General features: G+C 35.7%; 1 protein-coding gene across 1 annotated transcript in view; it reads right to left on the bottom strand.

Moving 5' to 3' along the window:
• LOC150086464 (uncharacterized) overlaps positions 1-20,170 on the bottom strand; it is a 29,395-nt gene extending 9,225 nt beyond the window's left edge. The window contains exons 1-3 of the mRNA XM_090371405.1: positions 19,888-20,170; positions 9,952-10,013; positions 981-1,075 (exon numbers count right to left, since the gene is read on the bottom strand). The gene's annotated coding sequence lies outside the window, so the exon portion shown is untranslated. The remainder of the gene's footprint in view (positions 1-980; positions 1,076-9,951; positions 10,014-19,887) is intronic.
• Between the last annotated feature and the right edge of the window lie 5,018 nt (positions 20,171-25,188).

Raw genomic sequence — 25,188 nt, 5'->3', positions numbered from 1 at the left:
AATTCAGTAAGATCGAGTTTACTGTCTGTTTATGATAGATTTCACTAACAGAAAAGCCCAATAAACAGGTGACTGCTAATTGTTTTTATTGTTTTATGGTTGTGACCTCCAGAATTTCGACCAAACCACGTGGTACCATCGGAGACAATCGTAGGGTAATCTCCAGTGCTGCGGTCTCCTGCCCCGATTAAACGGCATGCTGTCCCAATTAAGCGAAGTAAACCCTGGCTATTTTCTCGATTGGTTTCTGTTTTTTAAGATTTGCCCCAAATAAACGGCTGCCCTGATTAACCGGTGGCCCAAATAACCGGAATCCACTGTATAATAATTTAACTCTAAATTTGTGTAAATTTTTTTTTTTTTTAAATAATCTTTGCAGTAACTCATCGGAAAATATATAATTTTGCAATTTAACTTTTCCCTGCCATTGCAAAATAGATAACAGTAATATCTAGTTATATACAAACAAGTATGTGGGACAGCTTTTGTACAAAAAGCTCTTCATCAAAATAAGTATACTTCAATCAGCTCATGTTGAAAGTAAGCATGATTACCAAATGAAAACTGGATTCTCCATATCAAATCCTTTCAAGTCATTGTATTTATGACTTTATGTCATAAATACAATGGCTTGATAAATGTCATAAATACAATGGCTTGATAATCATAGTTTAAACATTTCATGCATCTCAAGGTATTCAAAGCATAATAATGTTTAAAAAGGATGCATGAAATGGGTATTTCACATGAAGGCAAAATATGAATGATAAATGAAGATTCATAATTTAATGCAGTTTATTCCATGTACACAGCATAATACTACTACTAGAAATGCTGAAAGTGACATGATTTATTGAAAAGTTATGTACTATTCAGTTCACAACTGTGATCATTGCTGTTAGAAATTTTCAGCAAACACGCACAAATAAATTAAACTCCTAGTTATAATTAAAGACAAAAGTAAGACATTTGATACTTACTCTAAAACATGACATAAAAGTTCCTCCGTATTTCATTTCGAGTACCAAATAGAGTCCACTTTGAAGAGGTGGTGAGTTGATCTTCATGGGATGAACTAGAAATTATATTTATACTTTAAATGGATGGTTATTAAGAAACTGATTTATAGCAATTGAGTTAAGTTTTCTCAGTATTTCCTTCAAATGAAACTGGCTGTTAGTATTACTAAATTCAAGACATGCAAGGAAGCCAGCTTTATATAACATCAGCCTTTAAAAAAAAAGAAAAAAAAGATATCTTTCAAGTTAATCAAGAAAAAGATATCTCTGCATATCACATTCAAACAATTAATACCTCAATAAAGTGCCTAAACAAATATCTGGAATTTTGCAATGTACTAACAAACATAACTGCATAGTTGAAAGAACTTCACATCATATTGTACAAGTACACAGTATTCTAAAAGTTTCATTGCCACTGCCTGCTGTTGGCTTAGGCAAGTAGTCACTGCTTGCTGCAGACAACAAAGAGTTGAACGTTTCACTGTGCATTGTTTTCTTAGACATGGCAAGTACCAGAGAAGGAAAGTTTTTTAAATTAAACAATAATAGAAAATACAGCCGAACTTAGTTATAATGCGATCACGGCTGTAACAAGCAAAAAGCCATAATGATTTTAATTTATGTGTATTCCCATACAATCATTCACTGTTATAACGAGTGTACTGTACAGATATACTGAACAAATTTTGGTAACTATGCAAACATTCTTAATTGCTCAGGTAGTAAGAAAAACCCAATTCTTGGAATAGATGAAAATGAAAAGGGTGACAGCTTTATGACCACCTGCATTGCATTAGCAGCCGGTTTATAGCCTTGTCCTCTGGGAATTGGGAGCTATACAATACTGCATTGGTGTCCTGCTTGTCGCATTACTCTATTTACAGATTGTCTTGTATTCACTAAGCCATAAATTTATTTTGGGACTTCTAAGAACTTTGTATGCATTTCGGGACTTCTAAGAACATTGTATGCAGATCACTTTATCATTCTTAGAGTAAAATAAATTAGAAACAGACCCTTCCTTCAGAAACATGTCTACTAACAAAAGAAAGTGTCTTTCGACTCGCAAAAAAGCAGAAATTATTTGTGAGTTAGAACATAACACACTTCAACATGCAAAAAATGTTGAAGTGTGTAAAAAGTTTTCTTTGTCTTCTTCAAGTGTATTGACATTGTGAAGAATAAAGATGTTTACATATCGACACTGGAAAAGAACATAACTGAAAAAAAACAAAAAATTAAGAAAGTGCGAGTTAACAGACGTCGATGAAGCATTACTTCAGTGGTTCACTACATAAAGAAGTGCTGAATTTTCAATAGACTGTCCGATCTTGAAGGCTCAAGTGGAAAAATTTTAAATCGATACCAGCCAACCGTTGTTGGCTGGTATCGATTTAAAAACTGACATAACATCGTTTATGCAAAAATTAGTGGAGGATCTCAATCTGCAGATCCAATAATGGCAAATGAATGGATTGACCGTATTTGGGCAGAAATCAGGAAAGATTTCAATGATGAAGACATCTATAATGCAGACAAAACAGGACTCTTTTATAATTTGGCACCTGACAATACATTTAAATTCAAAGGGGAAATATGTGTTGGTGGGAAAAAATCAAAGGCTCGCTTGATGGTGCTCGTATGTGCAAATATGACAGGAACTGATTAAAAAAAAAAAAAAAAAAAAAAAACTCCTTGTAATCAGAAAATTGTTAAAACCTCAGTGTTTCAAAAACATAAGGAAACTTCCTGTGGATTACACTGCGAACAAAAAAGCTTGGATGATTTTGGATATTTTTTGGCGATACATAAATGACGAATAAGGAGCGGTTCAAAAAGAAGAAAAATATATTTTATTGTTAGATAATAACTGTCCTGCACATCCCCAGATTCAAAATTTGTCCAGCATTAAGCTAGTGTTTCTGCCTCTCAATGCGACATCAATTTTACAATCGACGGACACAGGTGTAATCAAGAGTTTGAAAGGATTTTATAAAAGATTTCTAGTTCTACATCTGATTAGTTGAAGAGAACAGAAACTTATCAAGTCTATATCAATGTTGGATGCTATAAATTTATTGAATGATGTGTGGAACAACGTTACTTCAACAACCATATTGAATTGCTTCAAGAAATCAAAATTAAATTCAAATGAAATTTCAATCATAGATGATGATGGAAACGAAGAAAATAACTTACCATTATCCGAATGGTTGCTACTTAACAACATTGTAGGTTTTAATACAGATAACATAGATTAATTTGTATGAGACAATGATAATTTGTAACTAGTGATCTTCCTACAGAGAGTGACAATGTAGATGCTGTGCTCAACAATGGCGATAACGACGATGATTGTGATGACGATATGATGAAAAGTGAATCAAAATCAATCAGTGCTGACAATTTCACAAGCTCAAGGTGCAATGGACACAGTCAATTTTTTAAAGGACCTAAGGCAAGTAAAGAGACTTAATGCTTTGAGTGTTTTAAGGGAAAACTTAAGAAATATCAAAGTGAAATCTTTAAAACAAACATCAATTTTAAGATTCATAAATAAAGACTAATTGAAATCATGTTTATTATGAAATGGTATTGTTTAGTATTAAGTATATGGTTTTAAAATTACAGACAAATTGTGTTTAATACAGTATTAAGTGTATTGTAGTTTTATACAAGCATATTAATACAAATAATATGTAAGTATATACTTATACTATTTTTTTCTCTCTAATATTTCTTTTGTTTTTTTTTGAATCTATCTTTTCATCAAGTTATTGAGAAATGTATATATAAAGTGCTTTAGCATCATAATACACAGCCATTTCTGAATAAACAGAAAATTTTTAAGGCGGCATCGTTTTAGGTTATATCTCATATTGTGAATACCTTCACAATGAGTTGCCATGATATTGCACTACTTCGAATAAGTAACGCTTCACCTAAGGAGAAGACTAATGTTACTTATTCTCAGATAGGTACCACCACCCAGACGGCACCGTTTCAGGGCTATTTGGCCCTTCTTCGGTGAGTGGGTAGGTACCCAAGTGATGCAATGATGGCAAAAACAGTTATGAAGTATAACTCCACAATATGAGAGATGCCTGATGGTGTATGATGTATTTAGACTAAGGCGCATTTAGGGCTAGAGCCTCAAGCTGCGAACAAATTTAGACTATGTATATATAAAGTGCTTTAGCATCATAATACACAGCCATTTCTGAATAAACAGAAAATTTTTAAGGCGGCATCGTTTTAGGTTATATCTCATATTGTGAATACCTTCACAACAAGTTGCCATGATATTGCACTACTTCGAATAAGTAACGCTTCACCTAAGGAGAAGACTAACACTCACCGAAGAAGGGCCAAATAGCCCTGAAATGGTGCCGTCTGGGTGGTGGTACCTATCTGAGAATAAGTAACATTAGTCTTCTCCTTAGGTGAAGCGTTACTTATTCGAAGTAGTGCAATATCATGGCAACTCGTTGTGAAGGTATTCACAATATGAGATATAACCTAAAACGATGCCGCCTTAAAAATTTTCTGTTTATTCAGAAATGGCTGTGTATTATGATGCTATAGCACTTTATATATACATAGTCTAAATTTGTTCGCAGCTTGAGGCTCTAGCCCTAAATGCGCCTTAGTTATTGAGAAATTTAAAAAAAAAAATAGGACATAGAGTTAACTCATCACTGATATAGCAAGTAACGGTCATAACGAGGAAATTTTGTCGGTCCCTTGATGCTTGTTATAACCAAGTTTGACTGTAATTATAAAATTATTATCCAAAACCCTCTACCAGACATTTTATGATGACTGATTCAGATTATAAAATCATAGTCATATTTAAAAAAAAAAAAATAAATCCAGTTATTCTGAGTCTTTCATTACATCTATTTATGACCTAAAGACAAGGCCACATTTGCCATACTGTTGTTAAACCACTGATATGGCCATAGCAATTTAAAAAAATAGGAGGTAGAGTAAACAATGTTTACCATTTCAAGAGAGCTCATGAAGTAATATGTAGCATATTATTATAGAAAGAAACACTTAAATGATTTTTGTTCTTGTGAATCACCTTTCCAGGGATACAATCTAAAAACTGGAGATATTCCAGGACAGGCAGTCAGTTGTGGGACTATCCCTGTAAACTGTGGAGGTTTGGTATTCTTAAATTAGAATAAAATAAAATAAAGAAACTAGAAATGAACAACTTATATGCCAATGGGAGAAATACTGCACGACAAATTAAGCCTCAGTACAGTAAACCCTTGATTTAACGACCCCGATATAACAGATTTAATGGACCAGACAAATAATAATACAGTAATGTACATATAAATCTAGACTATATTTTTTTTAGGTTATACAAAACTTCAGTGTTATTATTAATTAAAAATTAATAATTACCTATTTCCATTATTGTTTTGATAATTACCTACTTCATTTTTATAATCAAATTCAGGAAATTGTTTTTTATTCTTTCTGAAAACATGTTCAAATAGCTGTTTTCCCAGATTACAGAATAGAGGAGACTTGCGAGCTGAACATTACTCGGGACACTAAACTGCAGGTCTACTGACTCGCTTTGTTTCGGTCTCAGTCTGCCTCAAGCTATTGTGCGGTCCGGTTGTATACAACCAGAGTGCATTGTTATACTGGAGTTTACTTATTTCTTCTCGTTTGGGCTTCTCTGGATGACACGTCTGTGTTGCGGGACGCTTTTTCCTCTTTGGACACTTGTTCCTGAGCGTAACCCCAGTATACTCATGTGATTGTCTAGTGGATTTTTATATTAGGACAATGGTCTCGGCCCTCAATAATCCTACCCGATGGAAGGGAATAGGAATCGCGGCTTTGACCAAGCACTGTGTTTTTACTACAAACCCTTTCCAGTTATAGTCAGGTGTTTGAGTACCGCAATACAAGTTCTTTTATTTTGATCCCACTAACTTACAATCTGGGCATTGTGTAGTAAGAGAACAGGTCTGAGGCAAGGAGGCTTAAAATAAACAGAGTTTATTGATAAGATCATCTTGGAAAAGGTTATACACAAAGATTGACAGACATTTAAATGCAAATTTAAGTAAACTGGCAGATTATCCATAAGTATGTAAATAGTGAATAATTTACTATAAGATAAATACAACATCTGTACATATATTCACAACTTGAGTGTTCGTTAACATTAAGACAAGAAAGAGTTGCTTTCATAAGCCATTTGGAAGTGTGTTCTTTGTGGGATGTTTTCCTTAAGGAGACTCCATCTCGGGTGGTGGGTAATGAGTAAAAAGATACCTTCTTTTAATTATCATTATTTGCCAGTATAAATACTTAACATTATGGGTATATACTTAGCCTAAGTGAGGAGAGATACTAGTACATTAAAGGGGCTAATGATATTCCGACTTACCGATCTGGGAAAAAGATCCGCACTCCTTAAACCAGGCTACTACCGGGTATTTTCTTCAGTCTTGGTCTGTCGCTGGCTTTTACCGATGTCTTCTTATGTCAGTCTCTTTTCCCTGGGCTTCCTTGCTTTTTTAGGGAAGGCAAAGACACATCACGACACGACTCTCCGACCACCTCTCTTCTACCCGTATATATTTCCTCCTTATCATTTGACCCTTCGACAGTCTGATCTCCGTTTGTGTGAGGGAGCTCGCCTCGAGGGAGGGGGCCAAGGAAGGGGAAAGAAAGTGCTATACGAGAGTGACCGGTCGGAATTGTTGACCTGCCTTTTGTGTGTGGTCGTTATCAGTGGCCATATCACTGTAGGTGACGGAAGCCTAGAATCACGTGACAACGGTGTGAGTTTCGGCTGCTCGTTTCTAAGAATTTCTACTTCGTGGAAAAGAGTGATTACGGAGTGCACCTTATCCCTGTTTGGACGACTGACCAATTTGCATAGAGGTGGAAAATAAGCGTAAGACGAAAACACTTCTCCACCTGAAACTATACAGCGTGGGAAAAAGAAAAAGGGTACTAGTAATAAGATCGGCAAAATGTATGCATTTTACAGCATCAAGTGATTGAGAAGTGAAAATAAAGTGTGTGAACTTAAATGTGGCACAGAAATTAGAGCTAATTGAGAAATTGGAACAAGGAGTCTCAATAGCACGTGTTTGTGAAATTTATGGCATAAAAAAAACAAACTGTTTCTGATATTTGTAAATCAAAGGCCAAATTGTAACATTTTATATTTACAACAGAATATTACATATTCTTTATTATAATTTAATAATTTTATATCGTACACGACTGTATATTGTATTAAAGTTTTTTTTTACATTAAGAACAATAAAAATGTGCCCCCAGGTTACATTTGATTTAACGGACACCCCTTCTTCCCTATTAGTCCATTAAATCGAGGGTTTACTGTATATAAATTGAATAAAGGTTATTTGTGCATGAAATACATAATGGCTAATATGGTTTACTTCAGTGCTTCTCAACATTTTTGGTGATATTTGCCAATACAAAAGGAATTTCTGAATAACCTTCATATTTTACAAATTTTCTCAATAAGTTAAAAATTGGAATAAAGACTAAGCCAATAACAATTTAGGAAATTTCCTTCATAAAAAATTTATTTTATAAATAAATAAGAACACTATATCATGTCTATAAATTGGAACTATTCTACCGACAGAGAGTTTAGTTTTCTGGGATAAAAATCCCAAGTTTCCAGAAAAAAAAAAAGATGCAAACCTTGTCTGAAACCAACTGCATTACATAAGAAATAACACCCATAAAGTTCCTCCTGGGTGGAAATTGAATCCAGGCCATATTTCCACATGGCATAAAAGAAAAGCAAATGTTGCAACTGTGCTAGCCACTTCAGAAAAAAAGAATAATTTTTATATTACAAAGTTTGGGAATAATTTTAAATTTTATATTAAAATTTTAAATTTCATACTAGTTTTTTAAAACTAGTGACCTTTTAAAATGAATGATAAAGCTATAAATCTATTAAGCTTGCAGCATTAATTCTTAAACCAAAATCTAAACTTCTTTATTTAAATCATATAACTAACAAGAATATCTTTTTACCACATATAAAGTATAATTTACATAAATGTAAGGTCAACAGGGGTTAATCACAGGAATCAGGATATACTACCGCAACAAGATCTATAAAAACTAAGCAGATGGGGTTGAAAAGTAGCACCTGAGATTAACATTGATAAATGCAAGGTACTGTGCACATGGGTAGTAGTAATCACAGGATAACATAATAACTAGTTGAGATAATTTTTTTTTTTTTTTTATGAAAACCCCAAACACAAGAGGTATTAGAACCTACAGTGCTTAGTACCATGCTTGGGTTGGAGGTTGAGAAGACAAGAGAAGATATTTGTTGATAATAGACTTGAACGTCCTTAGACTGTAATTTTCAGGAAATATGTATGAAGGAAGGTTGTTCCAGAAAATGGCAGTTGAATTAATAAACAAGGAAGATGAAAAGTTGGTTCTGTGATTTTGAAGTTGGACAGTAAATGGATGTTGGCTGGTGGCGGCACGTGTTCGGGTTGTTTTGAAAGAAAGAATGGGAATTATAGAAGCCAATTTAGAAGAACAGTGCCCATGGAAGTATCTGTAGAAAAGGCATGCAGAAGAAATAGTACGTCTATGAGACAGCGAGTGGAGAGACTCTTTTAGAGATGAGTTATTAATAAACCTAACTGCCCTCTTCTGAATGGAATCTAGAAGCCCCCCGAGAGAGGTTTTGGGGGCACAGCCCCCAGATGTGGGAACAATATTCCATGGTAGAGCAGATTTGTGATTTGTACAGAGTGAACAGCTGTTTGGAAGAAAAGTAACGCTGAGAGAGAAAGAGAAAACCAAGTTTAGATGCGGAGGAAGCAATATTTATAATGTCCTTGTGCCAAGACAGATTAGAAGTCAGGGTAGAAACATGAAGTTCTCTGAGCAGTGCAGACAGGTAGCTAGAATAGCTCATGAGGTTTTATTAATGAAATATGGGAATTTTGGCAGCAGGGACACAAGAAGTGATTATCCCATTGTATAAGGCACTACTGGTTAAGCCACATTTGAGTACTGCATACAGGTCTGGAAGTAATAGCGTAACTAGGGTTGATGGGCATGTGCTCCACCTTAGTTATGCCTCATTTTAGGAAGGATTTGGATCTATTGTAATGGGTGTAGAGAAGAGTAATAATCAAGGTGTTAACTTAATCAAGGGCAGAAAAGGGCACTCACTCTTACTAAAAATGTTCTTCAGTTCTGCAAATTGCGGCATCTGAAAACTAGGCACCTGCAGACCTGACTGAGGTGTTTAAGACTTTGAATGCATTGAGTAAACTAAATGCTGATGACATCCCACATTTTCACAACACACATAAAGGGACATAAAATGAAATTGAAAAAGGTTGTAGGAAAGAGATGTGCTTAAATCTGCTTTCAGCCAGAGTGTAACTGATTGCTGGAACAAAACTTCCATTTGGCATGGTTGAAGTGGGTAGTTTGAATTTGAATTTCATTAGACGGGAATGGATAGGTGATATCAGAATTATTTTTTTTTGCTAATATTGTATAAGCTTGCTTCCTTTATTTGCCATTGCTATACTAATATTAAGTGCTCCAATCAGGAATTTAATTCATATTTATCAGCTGACATACTCCTATTTAATCCTTCATTGGATAATAGATTAACTGTAACTCTGGAGTGTCAATAAAGAAATGTACAAGTATCTCCCCTATAAAAGAATAGCAGAAGGTGCATGATACTTATCAAGTAAATGCTGGACAGAAAGTTAGATTTTAAATTTTGATATAGAAACTACTCCCACAGCAGGCAGTATGAACATGAATTAAATTCCTTTATGGTGAAGGGTTAAAAGTAAACTGCCATTAATAATTCAGTGAATAAATCAGATTAAACAGAAATTTGGATTACCTCTAGGAGGAGTATCATACGGAAGAAGGAAATCAGGATACTTTCCCCTCACGATATAAGCACTGAAATAAAACAAAGATTATTAGATGGCACATTAAAAACAATTATATATATATATATATATATATATATATATATATATATATAAAATAGTGCTAGCCTCCAAAATTTAAATAAATAATAAAAAATGCAGAAATTTCTGCAAGTTCTGGTTAATGAAACGTTCAATTAATAGCAGGAGCCATTTTCAAATTGCTGTGGTAAGAGATCAGATGTTTTTCTGCATTACAGGCAAGTTGCAAGAAAATCTATCTGCACATATGCAGATAAATTTCCTCTTTAAAAAAAATTAATGTCACTGAGAATATTCAGATTCTGCAAGTTTGGGAGTTCTAAAAGCAATTTTCTCCATCTTCCACATTCTCAGAATAAAATACCAAGCTTCATAATGTGTAAAAGTATCAAAGTCTCAAAGCCACTCCTTCCAAACCACAAAGCACTCTTAAGCTTACTTCACTTAATGATCCTTTTTATTTGAAATCACTGCTCCAAGGCAGCCGGCTAGTGCTATAAGAATAAAGCATCCAGCTGCATATGTGCTCTATGTGTCAGAGATAGTATTGCTTAACTCCAAGTGCAGTCTTAGTCTGCTTCAGTTACCACTTCACGAGGCATTCCAAAAAAAAAAAGGCTAGCAGTAGAGGCAGTGATACATTTCCTACATCACTCAATGTGTTTAGAATAATGGGAAAAAAAATTTAAATTGTGCCATAATCACAAAAGACTGTCAAATAAACATCATAAGTTCTCTGCCAATAGGCAGGTCCTCAACAAAACTCTTCTCAGTACATGATTACTAATTTTTCTCTGTTCCTTACAACCTTTATCATATTTCTATTTTTCTCTTGCTTTCCTCAATAAATATTGCCTGTTTTTTTAAGGTGATTTTAGACTCAGTGCTTCATCCTACTCCTACTTTACTTCAGTTATAATCTCCCTCTCTGTCTTTTTGTTTGTCATTATGCTAGATACAAGAGGCAAATATGAGTAACAGAAATTCTGTTATCTAAAACATTATCAAATTACCACCCTTCACGACACCAAAACTCTTAAGAAAATATTACAACATGTTGGTCCGTCCACAATTTGTGGATGGACACAAAAAGTGAGCAGGCACATTTGCATTTTGCACACCAGTATGGCGAAATCTCAGTTCTCACTTATTTATTTTTTCATATTTGTTTAATGATGGGGTCAATGATGCAAATCCAAAGTCAATGCCATATTGAAGAAATACTTAAATTCACATCTATGTAATTCTAATAGATATTTTCATTTTTTATCGTACTGGTATGAACAATGCAGTAGGTACCCGTAAATTACATTCATGCCAGTAAATTTACTTATTTAGTAACCAATTATCTTTAGTGCATAACAACCCTTAGCTATCATTTTGCCGTGAAACCTCCAATAACAACAACATATCCCAGTTCTGGTCCAAACAGAGAAAACTAGCATCTATTACATGTATTGCAGTGTGGTGATGGTCATGCTGTTTGTTTTCAGTGATTGTCCTCTTATTCCAAGCAATAGTAGTTAAAAAAAAATTATGGTCCCTGATTACCATTCCTGGCCCATGGAGGTGGACAAGTTGTCAAATACTGTTTGGTTTTTCTCTGAAATTATGTGCAATGATATATAAGTAAGACTCTGAAAACAACAGTTAAGGATATGATTAATAAAAAAACAACAGATATTAAAACCCAGTCCAGTAGAGTATTTCATCTGAATAAGAGGGAAGAGTCTTCAGGAGTCAGACACACCAATGAAACTGAAATACAGCTCCAGAAAAAACATGTAGATAGCAGCAAGGGAAAGTAGTGATCTTTTAAGGGTAGAAAGTAGAAGTTCATGCCAATACAATAACAAGTTAATGTACGCAGTACATTATATTTCAGGTGCATTAGCAAATATCAATAGTTCATGATTAAAAACAAAAAAAAGTAAAAAGAAATGACTTATATGTGAACTGAGAAAATTCTGATTCTGCACATCTGCCACATTGCCCATTCATTCCTCCAACTAGCGAATGGCAACAATAATAATATCCAGTGCTTCAGGTATAATATATGGATAGCTTACATGATATGTATGAAAAAAATAAATTGCTGAATTTCTATTGGTCCAATTTTAAGAAATTTGGGATGGCCTGACAAATCTTTCTAAAAGGCCCAAATATAATTTTTTTGAAAATCCATCTACTTGGAGTCAGTTTATTATATGAGGAAAGAAAAAAAAACAATAATAATTTTGAGATTTCTATTGGTCTGATTTTAATGAAATTTGGAACGGCCCCAACAAATCTTTTAAAAAAGGTCCAAATATAAAATTTCCTGAAAATGTGGCCACCAGTAGTCAAGTTGTTAAATGCAGACAGACAGAGGGATGTGGTGAAGACAATAGGCACATTGTGCATATATACTAACATGCCAAAAAATGAATTCATTTATATAACACAATGGACAAAAAATAAAAATTCATGCTAATTTTCTTTGGAAGCAGGAGTGCATCAAAGGTTTTAAGTGCCAAAACAAAAATAAGAAAATGCCAGCATTCCACACTACATGAAAGTCTAATTAAGAGTAGTCATTTAGCAACATTAAGAGTTGGTGCCCTGATATAATCACTTTCAAACTACCATATTAATGTGACCCAAATTCAGAGCCATATTTGTTTGCCACTAGGCACCTGTTAAAAATAACTACCCTTTACTTGGCATGCAATGAATATTTTAAAACTCAAGTCCAATTAAACAATACTGAATATCTCAAATGCAGTCAAAAATTGACACTGCATGACAATAGATGTTTACACAATTTTAATGTAAGCACTTGTTCATGACTTTTCTTTTAGTAGAGCATGTCCACAGAACAAATTAATTTTATGATTATGCTACAGGATTGTCACATTATTGGCTGCACCTAAAAAAAGACATCAAGCATTTTGAAAGGATCCAAAGACAGGAAACTCGCCTGATGAGATTGGCAAAATGGCATCCACATGAGAACACTGCATGGTATTTCTTAAAGAAATACTATTAAAAAGATGAAATACCAAAATCAATCAGTGTGCATTCACACATACTCTTACTTCTCCATAAAAATCTTATTTAACAATTGGTAATGTTTCCAGATTCCTTGTGGAATCTTGCCATCAGCCCTATATGAAGAAAATATACCTACTATATAAATATACCCAAGTGTTCAATTTTGTTCCCAGTCAGAGAAGATTCCACAAGAAATAAAGAAATATCACTGTCGGTAAATAATGTTTTGTGTTGGAGAAGGAATGTACATGAATGCTAACTAATGAAATCCCTGTTGCATAATAAATTTTACAAAAAGTAATTCACATATTTCTACTAGTGTTTCTTCATTTTCACAATAAATACATTTACATCTGTAGAGTAAGCAAAAAAAAAAAAAAAATATATATATATATCTAGTAAAGTCTCATTTTTTTTGCCTTGAAAATGTGCTTAATCAGAAATTTTTTTTTATAATGCTAATTCTTTTTTTACAGTCATCTTTCACAACTAGTGAAATGTCTATTAAAAACCACTATTTCTTTTTAATTCAATAAATTTTGCTCTTTCCTAAATTTTGCATTGTGACATTTTATTAGGCTGCACAGTAAGCTATACATAAATCTATAAGCATATAGATTATACTCCCTTTGTACAGAACACCAAAACAATATGCGACATCACTCTTATTGACAGTTGCATACATGGAGGGGGCAGAGATTAATCGGTAAGCACAGTTGGGGGGGATAAGATACAGAGCATAAATCTAAAAACCCCATCTCAACTATATGACTTTAACTATGTGTGTAGTGAACTAATTAACTATAACAGCCATAGGCAGCTTTCTGTGTAGTAAAATCTGCTTCCATTTGTCACAGTTCTGCAGTCCACTTATTTATTTTTACCTCATTTAGATGTAAATCATTACCTAATCTCAAAATTGTTGCTGACAGATTTTACCTTTATTACTGCAGTGAACTACCATCATAGTTTCTGTATAGCGACACCATATAACTAATGTATACATTACCCTCAAAAAAGTATTGGGACCCATGTTAGTTTCACAGCTACTCACTTCAATTTTATGTCATTGCCCCTTCAGTTGCCCTGGGTAAGCCTTTCACCAACAAATGATTGACTATAGCAGATATAGTCCTTCATTCCTCATGTATAATAGTAATCATCTGATGGGAACATGACGAGGACTGGGCCAAAAATTCTTACTGGGGAAAACAAACAATGTATCAGAGCTCAGAGTGCAATACTGAAAATCATGCTGGCCTTCATCTTCTGGCCCACCAGGGTTTCCCAGATAAGTCTTATGCCAGTCCTCCCCTGGGAACAGGTTGGGTCTGCCCCTCACTCAACATTCCAGTTCATTTCATAGGTGTTCCATAAGATTCAATTTTGGGCTCCAGGTCAGCCATTCCAACCTTTGTATAATCATGCTAGTGCCAGTGACATTATCAGGTCTATACCAAAGAATTGCCACAATATAGGGAGCAGAGAATAATCTAAAAGTATTGGTGTTCCTGCACAACCACCAAAAGGCTATAACATGAAAAACAGTTCCATCCTCCGAAACCCCGGGGGCTCACATCTGGTGAGTATGGGCTTGGTACACCCAGGGTCCTGAGCTGGATATCATCATTCTTCTCTTTCTTGGTGATTCCCTTCTACTTTTGTCTCTCTCTCTCTCCCCCCAGGGCTACTCGGGAACTTTTTTTTCCTGGTGCAGCATAAGCCTCAGGCTTCCTTGCATCATATGGATAATAATAATAATAACTTCCCTGTTGGTAAAATGAACTTCAGCAACAGTTGTTCTCCAGGCATCCTCCACACACATCTGTCCATCTGATCAGAATAGAATAGGGTAGTCAGTCCACACAACCAATTTCAGATGCTCTATGGACTAACAGCAGCATTTGTTGCACCATGCAAGACGAGACCACTGATTACAATTAGCATTAGTAGGGCATATGATGCAAGAAAGCAAGCTTATAATAGCGTCAGCCAATTAAAAAAAAAAAACCCATTCCCATTTCACCTATCCATTCACTCCAAATGTTTGTCTAGTTCTGCCTTGAACTTAAGTTTCTGACCTTGACTACAACGGATGGAAGTTTGTTCCAACTAGCAACCACCTGCTGGCTAAAGGCGAATTTCCACACATGGTATACCTCAGGGTGTGGCCTGACCATTGCTTTATACAAGGGGACAATCACTGTATTATCTCTGCTAGCAAAATTCCTGTATATAATTGACAAGACACAATGAGCTACTCTTGCAGCCTTTATTCACTATTCAGAAAACTTCATATCTCACTGCACAATTACCCTCGGATCCTTTTCATTCTCCACTAGCACCCAGTTGATACGGTACTCTGGGGTTACTGCTCCCATATGCAGTACTTTACATTTGTCAATGTTACACTTCATTTACCACCTGTGAGCCCATCTGCTCAACTTTTCCAAATTCTCTTGTGGTAGCATACCATCATTACTGTCATTAACAACCCTGCCAACCTTTGTATCGTCTGAAAACTTATACATTAAGCCTGATATACCTTCATCACTATCATTAATAAATACAGGAAACAACAATGGACCCAGCACTGAACCCTGGGGGAATCCACTAATAACATTAGTCCATGAAGAGCAGTGTCCATTGATTACCACTCTGTCTTCACCCATTCAACCATCCCTTTATCCATAGCAGCATTTTGCCCTTAATGCCATACTGCTGCAATTTGTACAGTAGTCATCCATGTGCAACAGTATCAAAAGCTTTCCTAAGATCCAAGTATATGATATCAAAATTATTTTTTGCATCCAGTTCCTCTGTGACAACATCATAATGTCCAATCCAATTGGTCAGACAAGACTTCCCCTTAACAAACCCATGCTATGTCCAAACTATATTGTTGTTATTTGGTTTTTAGGAGCATTAGCAACTAAGGCCATATTGCTCCGGGGATATGCGGTGGTCATTCCCTGACCTTTCCGCATTCTCCGTATTTGGTGGCTCACGGGCTCGAACCCCGATCTAATCAAGAAGCATGTGCTATGCACTGCTGCTCCTGCCCACCTGGCTACGGAGGCGCCATCCAAACTATAACCGAAGTGTTATCTAGATGATCCTGCAGTGCTTCTTTAACCAGTGACTCCATTAATTTCCCCAGAACAGAAGTTAAACTAACAGGTCTGTAATTACTGCGTTACCCTCTGATCCTCCTTTGTGCAGTCTTGTCTATATGATCCTGCATCGCTTCCGGTTGACATGAAAACTGAGGTTGTAGAGCTCAATATGTAGCATTTTTGGTAAATATTTTTCAGGGATGTTGAGTGAGGATAACATCCCATATTCCCTTTCTTGATAACATAACCAACAGCCAACTCTGGATGGTGCAAGAAACAAAACCATTTAGGAATAATATATACATATATTATTCCTTTCATAATACCATATATTAATGCATGTACACTCCTGTTTCTCTCTTTCTACCCTGTAATAATAAAAAATAAAATAAAAAATTGGACATTAATAGATGTCATACAATTCATTTTTTGGTAGCTGGAAAGTACAAATACTATTTTTTTAAGCTGTAATTATAAAAATTAAAAAGGAAAGTGGAGATTTTGGGAAATTTTAATTATGAACATTATGAACTGATGAATCAGGGCTATGGTACATTAATGAGTAAAAGAGCAATGAGAAATGGGATAAATTATATAAATCATAATCAATCAATCCCAATTTAACAAAAGGCTAAATAATAATTTTTTTATAATGAAACAAAAATGGAATCTCAAAAATTCACATGAATATCTGTGTTCCAGTTAGGACATGTAATGCAGGAAAACAAGTGTATGAGCTTATGCAGCATCAGCCAAAAAAAAAAAAAAAAACACGTCATTCCCTCCAAATGCCTGTCCAGTTCCTCAATTTATTTAACCTTCAACTTCCACGACAGATGTGAGTTTGTTCCAGCAATTAACCACCCACTGGCTAAAGGGAAATTTCCGCACGTCCATTCTACATCTGTCTTTTCTTAATTTGAATTTATGTCCCCTTAGGTTTGTAATCTGAACAAGTGGAAGGATCCCATCAGAATTCAGCGTGCTCAACCCATTCAAGGCCTTATACACCTCAATCAGATCACCGTGCAGGTGCCTAGTCTCCGGGCGCCTCCATAGCCAGGTTGGAAGGAGCAGCAGTGTGTAGCACATGCTTCTTGATTAGACCGGGGTTCGAACCAATCACCACCAAATACGGAGGATGCGGAAAGGTCAGGGAATGACAACCGCATATCCCGGAGCAATATGGCCTTAGTTGCTAATGCTCCTAAAAACCAAATAACAACAAACAAACAACAGCCTAGTCTCCAGCCACTGCAATTTGCAGAGGCTTAAGCCTCTCTTGGTAAGAGGATCCCTTCATTCCCCTCACCAATCTTGTTGCCCTTCTCTGTACATGCTCAAGCAAATCTACATCCTTCCTAAAATGAAGCCTCCAGACCTGTACGCAGTATTCAAAGTGTGGCCTGACCATTGCCTTATACAGAGGGACAATCACCTCCTTTTCCCTACTAACTAAATTCCTATATATCATTGACAAAACTCCACGACCTACCCTGGCAGCCTGTCTGCATTGCTCAGAAAACTTCATATCTGACTGCACAATTACTCCCAGGGCTTTTTCAATTTCTACCACCCTAAGTGTAATACCACACAGTTGGTACGTTTCTCTGGGGTTACTTCTACCCATATGCAGTACTTTTCATTTGTCAAGGTTAAACTCCAGTTGCCACTTCTAAGCCCATCTGCCCAAATTTTCTAGATCCTGTTGCAGTAGCACACTGCAACATGACAGACCTTGGGTTAAAGTGTATGCATTTAAAAGTCATTTTAGCAAAGATAGGCTTCCTCTACCACTTTTAAATGCTGGTCACTAGGATTCTTATACCTGGAGAAAATTTGGCACCAGTGTGGTTTACACAAATATCATATATACTTTAATATATCTAAATTTTTGAACATCCTGCTGCTTAAACTGCAACTTTTATTTCCTTCTAATTATATAAAGAATTACTCTAATTTGCTGCATCATTTTTTAAGAAAACTTTTTCAATAACATTATGATCTCCTGCCTCTCACATTCTAACACTCCCTTTTTGTTGATATAACTTGTACATGGCCCCACTGTTTATTCACAATCATTAAATTTTGACAGGATACAAATTTACTTGTAATATTTTATTTCATTAAATTTTCATTCTTACTCCATCAAACTTCATTTTCAGAACTTATGACACATTTTGCCCATAAGGCCACCCTGTTGCACACAACTTATCATATGGCCTTTTTCGTTAATCCCTACTGTGCCAGGTCAGGGTCCTATCAGACTATCATCATCTTGTTTAATAACACTATAATTTAACTCAGCCCAAGCCAACTTATAATAATCCCAGTGGGATAATTTTAATCCAACCTGAAATTCGCACACTGCCCCAGTCTGTATTAAAAAGAAATATTATTTTGACATAAATTATTTATATCATTATCTACTTTGTACAGATATAAAATGCATTTGATGAAATCAAATCTAACGACTTTATTTCATCTAATTTTCATTTAACAACTTCTTTGTGTGGATTGGGGGCAATTTCATTTTGAATGGAACTTTTAATTTAATGCAAGTTTCTGTTTGAAAACTTTTTTTTTTTTTTTTTTGTAGTTGTTGGCGCATCGGCTTCTGTGGCCATAATGCACCTCCCAAGGTTTTTGCAGTACTTTGATCCAAGCCCGAGGCGGGATTCGAACCCACAACCTTTGGGTTGTCAGGCAGGCACTTTACCCACCTGGCTAGCCCAGTCGGCTGTTTGAAAACTATTTAATAAATCTTATAAATAGATGGATTAAATTTTGATTAACTCTAGAATGAAACAACACAGGCATTTATAGTGTGTTCCAAACCATACATTTATATTCAAGGGATAATTGGAATATACATTTTTTTCTACTTAAGTGGAAACCAAGTAGCAATAGTAATCGAGGCATGTGATGCAAGAAAGCAAGCTTATGAAATCAGCCCCCCCCCCCCCCAACCAAAAAACACCATTTCACACATCCATTCCCTCTAAAAGTTTGTCCAGTTACTCCTTGAATTTATTTAAGCTATCAACCTCCACAACTACCTGTTGGCTAAAGGCAAATTTCCACCTTATTGAAGTGATAAGGATGATGAACAGTGTTTAATTGTTGGGCATTATAGATATAAAATCATCCACAAAACAATTATGGACTTCAATGGTGGTCAAAAACATTATCTCCTTGATTTTCCTACATATTATTCCAAAGTTTTACATTTAGAAGCTAAACTTAATTCCTGAAATTTTTGGAGCTGAGCCTGCCCCAAATCAAATTAACATCCAATAATAGTGGTTCGATGCCAAATAAACTGACAATGGCTGTGAACAACCATAGACTGTGACCATTAAACTTAAAAGGATATACACTTTTTGATTAAGATAATAATTACTTTCTTATAAGTACATTCTTTGTCTGGTAAGAAACAAAATGCTAATAGAATACAATGCCTTCCTAGCAAAGCAATCATGTAAATGAAAAAATCAATTTTCACAATAACCGGGAGTTCTAAATAAATTTTTGATGTTTTGAATAAATATTTCACATTGGTATCATGTAAAAATACAATATTATTCATTGAGTATATAAAATTTCTAAATATATAGTATCTAAAGTTACTGAGGATAAAAGCTAATTGTTTCTTGTAAGAAAATTGATAAAACTGGCTAAATATAAATGAATCTGAATCAGTCCAACACTAACCAAAGTTCTTTCTCTCATTTCATCCAGATTTTACTCTTCAGTCATTTTTTTTCACCATTAGTACATAAAGTGAGTAATACATACTCTATTAAAGGCTAATCTCATCTTGTTAGACAAAGGATACAAGGAAGCCAAAAAAAAACCTATCCCATTTCATCTTTCCGTCCCCATTAATATTTCGTCTACTAACAGACGAAATAAATTTATTCAAACTATCCACTTCCAACACGAGATCTCAGTGAGCCCCATTAGAAATTGTACTTTTCTCAGCTAATACATAAGTTTTATATTTTCATTTATTATAATTTAATGCATTTTTTTTTTTTTTTTTTTTTTTACTGCTTTACTTTTATTACAGTATTTCTTTTTTAGCAACCGTCTCTGCTAGAACCCAATACCTCTCTCCCATAGCTTGCTTTTTCTTTGTCCCTTCAGTTCGCTGCTTCTGCTTTGGGACACTTTTGCTAAACTATTTTGCCCGAAACTTCCTTTGAGACTGCTATTCTGCTGTGATTGACAGTTTTGTGTTGGACTTCGAGTGAATAAACGGATATTGATTGATCTTATCGTCACCCTTGTGAAAACTCCCATTCACTCCAGTGCATTCCTATGATAACAACTCGTTTATGTGCAAATAGACCAAGCCTCTAATCGCTTTTTTGAACCTGTTTAACTATTTCTAAAAATTCGAGCCTCACATTCGATTTAGTAAAGAAAAAAACAAGGAACAAATTAATGAAATTTCGCTACAAATTGGTGAATAGATAACAAAACTTCGTATATAATTCTCCAATCCCTCTACTTCCAAATTGGCAATGCACTGCTTAATTTATAAATGATTTCAATAAATAAATAGTAAAATTTCGTGTATTTAAATTATGACTAGCCTGACATCTATTGGAAAAATATTTAGTTGATGCAAGCCTGAAAATACGGACTGATACAAAGTAATTTTTTAAAAAAAAGAGGGAAAGACTCAGATGTTCCTATGCATATCGAATATTTTTTTAATCACGTCGGAAATCACACGATCAAACACAACGATTTCATGATGGTTGTGCCATTGTTACCTTGAATGGGTTGAGCACGTTGAATTCTGATGGGATCCTTCCACTTGTTCAGATTACGAACCTAAGGGGGCATAAATTCAAATTAAGAAAAGACAGATGTAGAATAGATGTGCGGAAATTTGCCAGCGGGTGGTTAATTTCTGGAACAAACTTACATCTGTCGTTGTGGAAGTTGATAGGTTAAATAAATTTAAGGAGGAACTGGACAGGCATTTGGAGGGAATGGTGTGATTTTTTTTTTTTTTTTTTTTTTGGCTGATGCTGCATAAGCTCATACGCTTGCTTTTTTGCATCACATACCACTACTACTACCTATCAAACCCCATATTTATCACAATCAGGACTTATTATATAACTCGGGTATTTTTTAACCCTACTTTTGTAAAGGAATGATTTCCTTAGGAAAAAATTATTTAACTTAGAAAAATCATTCCTTTAAAGGAATGATTTATTTATTTATAAAATAAATAAATAAAACTTCAAAACAAAAAAGTTATCGAATTTTAAATCTGATACCGGCTCGCTGTTATCAGATTTCTCACCAAGTCAGCTGAGACTAACGTCCGCGCAAGTATCAGAATTGCTGTCCTCACACAACGGGTGGCAAAGAACTGAGTTGGAATTCCGTTGATGATGTGAGGAATTTTTATGTTTTTTTTTTTTTTGTTTTCACAACGTGGGGGAGATCGTCGGTTTCAGCTGAGGGTATCGTGGTTTTTTCTCCCAGAAACTCAGGTTTTTCGTGCAACAAACAGAAAGTCGACCACAGAACACAAACAATTTAGAGCCAGTATATAGGGAGCAATTATGGCCTTAGTCACCAATGCTCCAAAAACTCTCTAACAACAACAACATCAACAGCGATTAACGAGTTATCGAATCAAAGAGTTCAATGGGATGTCACTGTCTTGCAACTGTAAATTACACGTATTCTATGTTGATTTGCTTTTTTTTAGTAAAGTGTATTTAGGGTCAGACGGCAATAGGGGTTTCCCCCATCTCCGCGTAGTTTACATTGTGGTGTGATATAGTTGCCTTTTTGTTGTATGAAAAACATTTCAGTCGAGTTTCAGAAGGAAAAACATGATGTAATCTCCCGAAACTGCTGTTTTTTAGTGTAGCTACAGCGTCACTGTTGCTACACTAAATACAAAAAGGCCATAAAAACTCTCTTGGATGGATTTCCACAAATTTTTACCAATTCTGCCTTGTTCTTTGGGTGATCTCGACGTGCACGACAATCCAATACATTCCAAAGATGTTCGATAAGGTTCAGATCAGTACTCTGGGTTGCCAACCCAACTTTTTCAAACCCATGTCCTCAAGCACGCACGTGGGCAACCTTATATGATTCAATTTATATGGGAGTTAGTTTTATCAATTTTTATCATATTTTTTTAAATAATTATTGAGTTTGCCTTTATAAATCCCTCAATCAAAGCACTGCAGACCTTCGGAACAATTCTTATATTGTTGTAACTGAAATTTAAGTAATCTGTTAATTAATAAATACATCAAGCTGTGGTAGGAATCACCTGTTACTAGAATTCGTAACGTTAGTTGTAATCTGGCTTTGCAACAGAAGGAGTCTTACATATCTTACGGATATGTAAGACCATGTTTGTTTTTGGCGGTACTGAATAAGAGCTCAAAACAACTGCTGATAGTGTGGCCAGCAAAGTCTTCAGTAGAGGTGTGCAGGGCCACGGCAAAATAGCCTCGATGGTAACTCTTTCAATTATTTGTACAAGTATTTGTTTTTATTATTATTTTTTTATGGGAAGTAGAAGAAATTTTCATTTTTATCTCTGATTTTGAAGAATTACCATAAAGACAGCACATGCTCTAATATACACTGCCCTACCATCAATATCCGAATACCTCCTTGTTGATAACTGGTCACATCCTCCCCAAGCACCACGTCTCGTATACAACTCTCGCATTCGAAGGAGACAGTAGTACGACTGTGAATGCAAGATGCTGTGATCAACAGAGTTAACAGACTTCCAGTGCGAAATCATAATAGGGTGCCATATAAACAATGAGTTGGTACGTGACATTTCAATAACACTGAAGATCCTTAGGCTGACGAGTAGTGATGTAATATGCAAATGGCTAGTGACGAAATCGTCACAAAACGATCTGAAAACCTCCGAAGCTGACAGAACGCAATCGTCCCCTCAGATCGCAGGTCAACGTTGTTCAAGCACACCTCTGCGAGATGATTGGGGCACATGCTAGCACCAGTATAATGCAGAGGAAGCTGCCCGATTTGGTTGCTACGGTTGAATTTGAATGATTAATGTCTTGTGAACTTGCAACGATATTTAAACTGTTCCCACAAAATACGGATTCTACTTTGGATTATCAATTCCCTGGACTGTGTCTACCATTTTAGTGGATGCAGCATCGCTTCCTCTACCTGCAGGTAAAATGTTATCATTTTTTGAGGTGGGAAGGCCATTTTACAAGCAGGTGAATATATCGTCGTATCTTTCCTATGGAAACCCACGTGGTCGCCGTAGCGATAGCGTTACAGAGGCAGTGAAACTTGTAAACTGTGAAACTTATTGGGAGCGGAGTTCTCCCAGGAAACTTTTTTATTTTAAATCTTAGCAGTTTATTTTAGCTTATTTACCATGTTTTTCGCCAGTCTCCTTTGTTCGTCACCATATTGTTTCACTTAGAGAACCTACACATTTTTCGAGTTGGAATTAAGAAGCTTCCTGGTAATTGGCTATAAATTCTAGCTGTTTTTAACCATTTCAAAAAATAATAATAATAAATTAATAAACAACAATAAAATATGTCAAAATTTAAACCTCAAACGGAAACAGTACCCCGTAGTTGTGCTATTGCGCCCTTCATGCAGAGAACGGCACTTCTTGAGCAACGAGGAATTACTTGGAAACACCTGCCCAAACTCAGCTCCGATTAAACCTTCAATAACAAACCAGCTAAGTTGGGCACTGATGTTTCCCCCCAACGGAATTCCAATAATAGTAATACTGTATTATTGTTGATGACGAGGTCGTGAGTGTGAACACCAGAATGAACAACTCCACCTCTCCAGCTGAGCGAAAACGGCTAATCCCCCCCCCCCCAAAAGTCAAGAAATCCACTAAAACCTGTTCTCCTTCAGCTGCTCGAAGAAGAACTGAACTCCAAACAGTCCTCACTGGATGAGGATAAGCAGATGAACAATCTCCTCAACACAGCAAACTCAACCACAGAAAAATACCTACTGGCTATTTCGATTTGTGGTAGCCCAGCATTGTCAGGAGATTACGTCAACTCAATATAACACTCAAGCCCTACCACTGTTTCCAGAACTACCTTTTCAATCGCTCAGTAACTGTTCAGACAAGTTTTCAGAAACCTTCCCGACCAGTTGTTAGAGGTTGTCCACAGAGCTCAGTTCTTGGCCCCTACTTTTGGAACTTAATACTAGATGAATTTCTTCTTGTTGACTGCATGGCATATGCAGATGACCTCATCTTCCTTATCAAAGCTGATTCTAGAACTCAGCTTGAACAAATTGCCTCTCCTGCCTTAACGATCCTCCAAAATTGGGCAAACAACCACAAGTTAGTCATCGCTGAAGAAAAAACGAAGACTATCCTTCTCAAAATCCTTGGACATAAGAAGACCGCCCCCAAATTAAAATCTCTGAGAAGACATTGCATTTCAAAACAGAACTCGGATATCTAGCAGTAACCTGTGACTAATTCCTGTAAACTTTCTTACCTCATCTTAATTATATCTCCAACAAAATACGTCGTTATGCCGCCATGATCGTAAGAATTAGCAGGGCAGATTGGGGTTTGACGAGGACTCTCATGCTACTTTACAAAACCATCTTCTTACCAGCTGTGTGCCCTGGTGCATGCCTATGGTTCCCTCGTGCCATCATAATAAAGCAAAGCTACATACAATTCAATGCAATATCCTACTCACTGTGACCAGAGCTTGCCGCACAGTGCGTAATCCTCCCCTGCAAGTCTTAGCAGGTATTCTTCCTCTGGACCTGGAGGTTATTCGTCGTGGCCTTGCATACCGCATAAAGAGAGGAATTCCCATCACCATTCTGGATATAACACTCGATCTAGCTAATGATGCAAAAAACGAAATGAAACAGATTAAGCTCTTCCAGCATTGGCAAAGATCTTCGGAGCAAACAGCTAAAGGTGAAACAACTAAAAGATTTCTTCCACAAGTTATGATAACTGCA

Source organism: Mastigoproctus giganteus, chromosome 4 (genome assembly GCF_048544385.1).
Source record: "Mastigoproctus giganteus isolate SK-2022 chromosome 4, ASM4854438v1, whole genome shotgun sequence".
Classification (NCBI taxonomy): Eukaryota; Metazoa; Arthropoda; class Arachnida; order Uropygi; family Thelyphonidae; genus Mastigoproctus; species Mastigoproctus giganteus.
This window is presented reverse-complemented; position numbering and strand designations above follow the sequence as displayed.